The sequence below is a fragment of the Heloderma suspectum genome, chromosome 1 (genome assembly GCF_057233095.1).
Source record: "Heloderma suspectum isolate Gila_16-S chromosome 1, 16-S_ref, whole genome shotgun sequence".
Classification (NCBI taxonomy): Eukaryota; Metazoa; Chordata; class Lepidosauria; order Squamata; family Helodermatidae; genus Heloderma; species Heloderma suspectum.
This window is the reverse complement of record NC_139458.1, coordinates 178330014-178337537: the sequence shown is the minus strand read 5'-3', so window position 1 is coordinate 178337537 and position 7524 is coordinate 178330014.

Genomic DNA, 7524 nt, shown 5'->3' with positions numbered 1-7524 from the left:
CATGTCAGCAGTTACAGCACAACCAGTGCTGTAACTGTTGACATTATAACGAGATGGGGTTGGTTGGTCAAGGGGATGTTTCATGCTGACTGGGGATGATGGGAGTTGTAGTTCACCACATCAGAAAGGTGCCAGGTTGGGGGAGGCTGCCTTATAGCAGCGTGACTCTGATTGTAAAGGATTCAGGATTAGTGGGAGACCAGTGCTAGTTGAACAAGTTTAGCCTGGTAGATCCCCACTGTGGTAGAGTGATGGCTCTTAATGGCTGGCAAATCTCTTCCCTCTCTCCTAAGGAATGTGCTAATTCCTTAGGAGAGAGTAAAAATGAGAGCAGCTTTTGGTAGGTGCAGGTAGGATCAGATGGATTCAAACAAATTAGGCTGGAGAGTCAGAGAGCACAGGTGGAGCTCTGGAGGCAACCTTAGGGTGCAAGCCCCCAATGTGAAACTTAATTGGGAGCAAAATAAATCCAAAATTCAAGGTGAAGATGACGATACCTTTAGAGAGCAATCCTGTGGTCCTGGGAGAGCATCCTGGGGCCCATAGGATTCTTTGGAGTCCCCCTTCCAAGGCTGTGGACCTCTGCTACGACCTCAGAAGGGGGACTCCAGAATCTGATCCCCCTCTCTGCCCCTTCACAGCTGCTGCAGAAAGAACTATGCTGGCTGCTTTCCAAGGTCACAAAAGCAGCCTTGGAGGACCTTGGAGAGGTCTGGAAAGGGGTGTTCTGGTGGGGTGGGGTGGGGGGAAGAAGCCAGGCTATGATGTTTCCTATGGCCTCTTCAGCCCCACCCCTAGTGACTACTCTAGACCAACTCAGAGACCCACCCAGAGGGAAAAGATCAAAAGAAAAAGAAAAAAGCACAACAGAAAGGCAAAAATCACCTCCATTGCTCCTTCCTCCCTGCTGGCATTAGCTTGGTAGGGCATTGGATAGTTGGAAGCTCTGAGATCAGAGGCTTCCATCTAATGAGGAAGCCTATAGGATTGGTCCATAGGATTGCACTCTTAGGGGCAGAGTCCTCCCCCAGGGGAGAGCGATGAGGATAAAGAGTCAGTTTGTTCTGCTGGGGAGCTGAATCCCAGAGAACTGATGGATAATTATGGGCTCTTATCACCTTATACAAGGGCTAAGAGCTTGAAGCGACAATTTATAAGCTATCATTTGTGGTTGTCCTGTGATTTGGAGTTAAAGTAGCTACAGAGTGCCCAGCATTTTGTGGAACCAGAGAAACATTGGGGCAAACTAAATGCAAAGTTGCAAGCCAAAATTCAGTATTTCTATTTGGCCTCAGAGGAGCTATTTTTTGCATTGATTTGTAAAGTGGCAATTGCTATATGGTTTTGTATTACTGTGATTCTTACTAAATACCTTTTTGTTCACTTTATATCCTTGCAAGTTTTATTCTAATTGAGCCCCACAGAACCCATGTAGACAGAGGTTATAACAAGCTTTCGCATTCTCCAGAACTCTTCATCAGACTAGGTGGCATAAGAGGCAGGGGATACCAGCTAGTCTGAAGAGTTCTGGAGAACGCGAAAGCTTTCACAATCCTCTGTGACATTTTGGTTGGTCCCAATAAAGGTATTGCCTAACAGTGGATTATGCCTCCCCCACCCACCCCAGGTTTTAGATGTTTTTATTCATGGACTAATGTGGTTATCTTTGTTGTTGTTTTTAATGGGGAGCAGAATTCTGTTGGTGTGTTAATGCTGTGTACACCCATCTATGCTCCACCTGTATGTGTGTGTTAAATATACCTTATATGACAAAAAAAAACACCCTACCATAAACGTCTAGTGACCTCATTCCAAAGTAAAGCAAAACCCTGGGCAACTCTTTCACCCCTGGAGTCCTCACTGTATGGAGAATGGCGGTGTGAGGGTGGGCATGGCAATATGTACCAGGGCTGGTCCCTGTTTTCTGGTACTTTTCTTTGGTAAATAACTGTGCTCCCCTTTGGAGCGATTTGGGGATGTTTTAACAGCATTTTGTTAGGGTGCACTTATAGGGTTCCATGAATTCCCAGCATAATTACCTGTCGAGATAGTAATAATTGCTGAGTGTGTTTGAGTGGCAGATGATTCTATAGAAAGTACAGCTAGATCTGTTGTGAGATGAAACATTCTTAAAATGTAAAAACCCTTGTGCAACACAATTATATAACTTTTTACTGAGAAATAAGTCCTGCTGTGTTCACTGGGGACTGCTGTTATGGGACTGCGGTTTTAATTGCATATATACCTAGTTACTGCTGTTTTTCTCTCCCCGCTGCCCCACAATTAAAGGACATATGATCCCTATTCATATATACCTTAATGTGTGTATATTTCATGGATAAAGGAAAGCAGGATACAACCTGCCTCATTCCACCCCCAGGACCAAGATCACCTGCATCTGCCTGGGACTAGGCTCATGTAAGCGCATTAGAGGTAATGTGTAAATGGTGCATTAAGGTATGTGCAAATGGGATTTAGGATGCTGTTGAATAAATAATAGCTTACAGTTACTACAATCCCTTTATAATCAGGGAATAAATAATGTTCATGTTGAAACTCCCCCCTCCCTGCCCCCTGTAATTGCTCTCTTAATTAGAAGACATCATTTTACAGTTACTGATGCCCTGGCCTTCTGCCAATTTTGCAAGCAAAGGGCTCATTGAGAGATGGTTTTAGGATTATCCAGTAATTCCTGTTTTAGGAAGAGTCTAATGGATTTAGCCTAACAAGATGGATTTAGCCTAACAATCACAACTTACATAATTTTGTCTTGTCAATACTTGTTCTGTGAGCATCATGGGGTGTAGCCAGTTCTATCCACATTCCACGAAGTTATACAGTGGCAGGCATTAAACACCACAGCAAAGCAGCAAAAGACAACATAGGGTGGTATGTGCATGTGTGCGTGAGAGAAAGAGACAGCAGTTTATAAATTCTCTCTCTTCCCTTTCCATTGTACATAGTAGGGGCTCATTACTAAGTTATAGTCTTTGCTGATGATATCACACTCACTTTCTGGGGAATTTGTTGTTCAGTTGTTCAGTCGTGTCTGACTCTTCGTGACCCCATGGACCATAGCACGCCAGGCCTTCCTGTCCTGCGCTCTGTCCCGGAGTGTGCTCAAGTTCATATTCATTGCATCGGTGATGCTATCTAGCCATCTCATCCTCTGTCGTCCCCTTCTCCTTTTGCCTTCAGTCTTTCCCAGCATCAGGGTCTTTTCCAGAGAGTTTTCTCTTCACATTAGGTGGCCAAAATATTTCAGCTTCAGCTTCAGTATCTGTCCTTCCAATGAGCACTCAGGGTTGATTTCCTTTAGGATTGACTGATTTGACCTCCTTGCAGTCCAGGGGACTCGTCAGAGTCTTCTCCAGCACCACAGTTCGAAAGCATCAATTCTTCAGCGCTCAGCCTTCCTTATAGTCCAGCTCTCACAGCCATACATTACTACTGGGAAAACCATAGCTTTGATTAGACGGACCTTTGTCGGCAAGGTGATGTCTCTGCTTCTTACTATGCTGCCTAGGTTTGCCATTGCTTTCCTCCCAAGGAGCAAGCGTCTTTTAATTTCATGGCTACAGTCACCATCTGCGGTGATCTTGGAGCCCAAGAAAGTAAAATCTGTCACTGCTTCCATTTCTTCCCCTTCTATATGCCAGGAAGTGATGGGGCCAGATGCCATGATCTTCGTTTTTTTAATGTTGAGTTTCAAACCAGCTTTTGCACTCTCCTCTTTCACCCTCAACAAGAGGCTCTTGAGATCCTCTTCGCTTTCTGCCATTAGGGTGGTATCGTCTGCATATTGGAGGTTGTTGATAATTCTCCCAGCAATCTTAATTCCGACCTGTGATTCATCCAACCCGGCGTTTCTCATGATGTACTCTGCATATAAGTTAAATAAGCAGGGTGACAATATGCAGCCTTGTCATACTCCTTTCCCAATTTTGAACCACTCGGTTGTTCCATGTCTGGTTCTTACTGTTGCTTCTTGACCCTCGTACAGGTTTCTCAGGAGACAGGTAAGGTGGTCTGGTACTCCCATCACTTTCAGAATTTGCCACAGTTTGTTGTGATCCACACAATCAAAGGCTTTAGCGTAGTCAATGAAGCAGAAATAGACGTTTTTCTGGAATTCTCTTGCTTTCTCCATGATCCAGCGAATGTGGCGATTTGATCTCTAGTTCTTCTGCCTCTTCGAAGCCCAGCTTGTACTTCTGGTAGTTCTCGGTTCGCATACTGCTGAAGCCTAGCTTGTAGGATTTTGAGCATCACCTTGCTGGCATGTGAAATAAGTGCAATTATGAGGTAGTCTGAACACTCTTTGGCATTGCCCTTCTTTGGAACTGGAATGTAAACTTACCTTTTCCAGTCTTGCGGCCATTGTTGAGTGTTCCAAATGTGTTGGTATATTGAATGCAGCACTTTAACAGCATCATCTTTTAGGATTTTAAATAGCTCAGCTGGAAGACTGTCATCTCTGCTAGCTTTGTTGTTAGTAATGCTTCCTAAGGCCCACTTGACTTCACTCTCGAGGATGTCTGGCTCAAGTTCAGTGACCGCACTATCATGGCTATCAGGGACATTAAGATCTTTCCTGTATAATTCTCCTGTGTATTCTTGCCACCTCTTCTTAATCTCATCTGCTTCTGTTAGGTCCCTTCCTTCTTTGTCCTTTATCATGCCCATCTTTGCGGAAAACATTCCCTTGATATCTCCGATTTTCTTGAAGAGATCTCTAGTCTTTCCCATTCTGTTGTTTTCCTCGATTTCTTTGCATTGTTCATTTAAGAAGGCCTTCTTGTCTCTCCTTGCTATTCTCTGGAACTCTGCATTCAGTTGGATATATCTTCCCCTTTCTCCCTTGCTTTTCACTTCCCTTCTTTCTTCAGCTACTTGTAAAGCCTCATCAGACAGCCACTTGGCTTTCTTGCATTTCTTTTTCTTTGGGATGGATTGAGTTGCTGCCTCCTGAACAATGTTACGGACCTCCGTCCATAGTTCCTCAGGCACTCTGTCTATCAGGTCTAATCCCTGAAATCTATTCCTCACCTCCACTGTATATTCATAAGGGATATGATTTAGGTCATACCTGAATGGTTTAGTGGTTTTCCCTACGTTCTTCAATTTAAGCTGAAATTTTGCAACAAGAAGCTCATGATCTGAGCCACAGTCAGCTCCAGGTCTTGTTTTTACTGACTGTATAGAGCTTCTCCATCTTTGAATAGAAAGGCCATAATCAATCTGATTTCAATATTGACCATCTGGTGATGTCCATGTGTAGAGTCACCTCTTGTGCTGTTGGAAAAGAGTGTTTGCTATGATCAGCATGTTCTCTTGGCAAAACTCTATTAGCCTTTGTCCTGCTTCATTTTGTGCACCAAGGCCATGCCTGCTTGTTATCCCGGTGATTTCTTGACTTCCTACTTTAGCATTCCAATCCCCTATGTTGAAGAGGACATCTTTTTTTTGGTGTTAGTTCTAGAAGGTGTTGGAGGTCTTCATAGAACCGATCAACCTCAGCTTCTTCGGCCTCAGTGGTTGGGGCATAGACTTGAATTACTGTGATGTTGAATGGTTTGCCTTGGATTCGTACTGAGATCATTCTATTGTTTTTGAGATTGTACCCCAGTACTGCTTTTCCCACCCTTTTGTTGACTATGAGTGCTACTCCATTTCTTCTAAGGGATTCTTGCCCACAGTAGTAGATATGATGGTCACCTGAATTAAATTCGCCCATGCCTGTCCATTTTAGTTCTCTGATTCCCAAGATGTCGATGTTCAATCTGGCCATCTCATGTTTGAGCACCTCTAGCTTACCTTGATTCATTGATCTGACATTCCAGGTTCCTAAACAATATTGTTCTTTACAGCATCGGATTTTCTTTTCACCACCAGACACATCCACAGCTGAGTGTCCTTTTGGCTTTGGCCCAGCCGCTTCACTCTTTCTGGCGCTACTTGGAAATTCCCTCTGCTCTTCCCCAGTAGTATATTGGACACCTTCCGACCTGAGGGGCTCATCTTCCGGCATCATATCTTTTAGCCTTGTGATACGTTCCATGGGGTTTTCTTGGCAAGGATACTGGAGTGGGTTGCCATTTCCTTCTCCAGTGGACCACATTTTGTCAGAACTCTCTGCCATGACCTGTCCGTCTTGGGTGGCCCTGCACGGCATAGCTTATGGCTTCACTGAGTTACGCAAGCCCCTTCACCACAACAAGGCAGTGATCCATGAAGGGGTTCTGGGGAATAGGTCCTATTAAAATCAATGGGACCTATGTCCATGTAAATGTAAATCAATAGGACCTGTTGCCATGTATGTTTATATAGGACTGGGTTATTTATCGTTTGCAAAAATGTATTAATTCAAAACTTAATTAGCTAGTCATGATGCTTTTATTCTTCTATAGTGCAATCATAAGTTTACACAGAGGTAAGCCCCACTGTATCCACATTAGTAAGTGTGGGCCAAAACAGACATTACTTTAAATGTGTATCTAATGGCTATGTTGTATTTCAATTTTACTCTAGAGTAGGTGCATGGGTCCAATCTGGACCTTAAAAGTCCCCCCCCCCATGCTAGGGTTCTGATCTGGATTGGGCCCCCTGTGCCTACTAGAGTAAAAATGGAAAAGAAGAAGAAGACATAGTGGCTAGGCATGCATTTACAGTAATGTGTATTTTGGCCTTGTGTTTAGGGCTGCAGCCTTAATGCTCAGAAATCTAGTCTACAGCTCTTGCACTGTAATCATAGAATCACAGAATCACAGAATCGTAGGGTTGGAAGGGGCCTATAAGACCGTTGAGTCCAACCTCCTGCTCAATGCAGGAATCCAAGTCAGAGCATCCCTGACAGATGGCTGTCCAGCCTCGTCTTGAACGCCTCCAGTGTGGGAGAGCCCACCATCTCCCTAGGTAATTGGTTCCATTGTTGTATTGCTCTAACAGTCAGGAAGTTTTTCCTGATGTTCAGCCGGAATCTGGCTTCCTGTGCATGTTTACTCAGAAGTCAGTCCTGCTGCGTTCAGTGGAGTTTACCCCCAGTGAGGTGTGCACAGGATTGCTGCCTTGATTTTGTTTTGAAAACAAATCTGACTTTGGCTTCTTTCAGCAGTAGAGCAGCAAGAAGCTAGGGGGACAATCTAAAGCGTAGAACTTCCTGTTCTGTTCAGATGTGACTGTATCTTGGCAGGCAATTCTGTCGAAGCCCTGGTTGAACAGAGAAATGGCCCGAGCAACTGACATGATTGCTCCTGAGCATTCCACAGATTGCAGCCAAACTTGCTCCCTGGTTTTCTGGGACACTGTGGGCGATGAAACGAGTGGGGCATTAACTAGAGCTACATTGGTGGAAAACTCGTAACAAGTCCAAATGAACACAGGCTAGAGCTCATCTGAAAGCTTAACTCCATGGCAATGAGGGTGGCAAAGAAATCACACTTCTCTGCCACCATTGTATCTGCACAGTTGCCCAGCACAGCTCTTTTGGGTGGATGGAGGTCTGTTACGCTCTGGCTTGCAAGA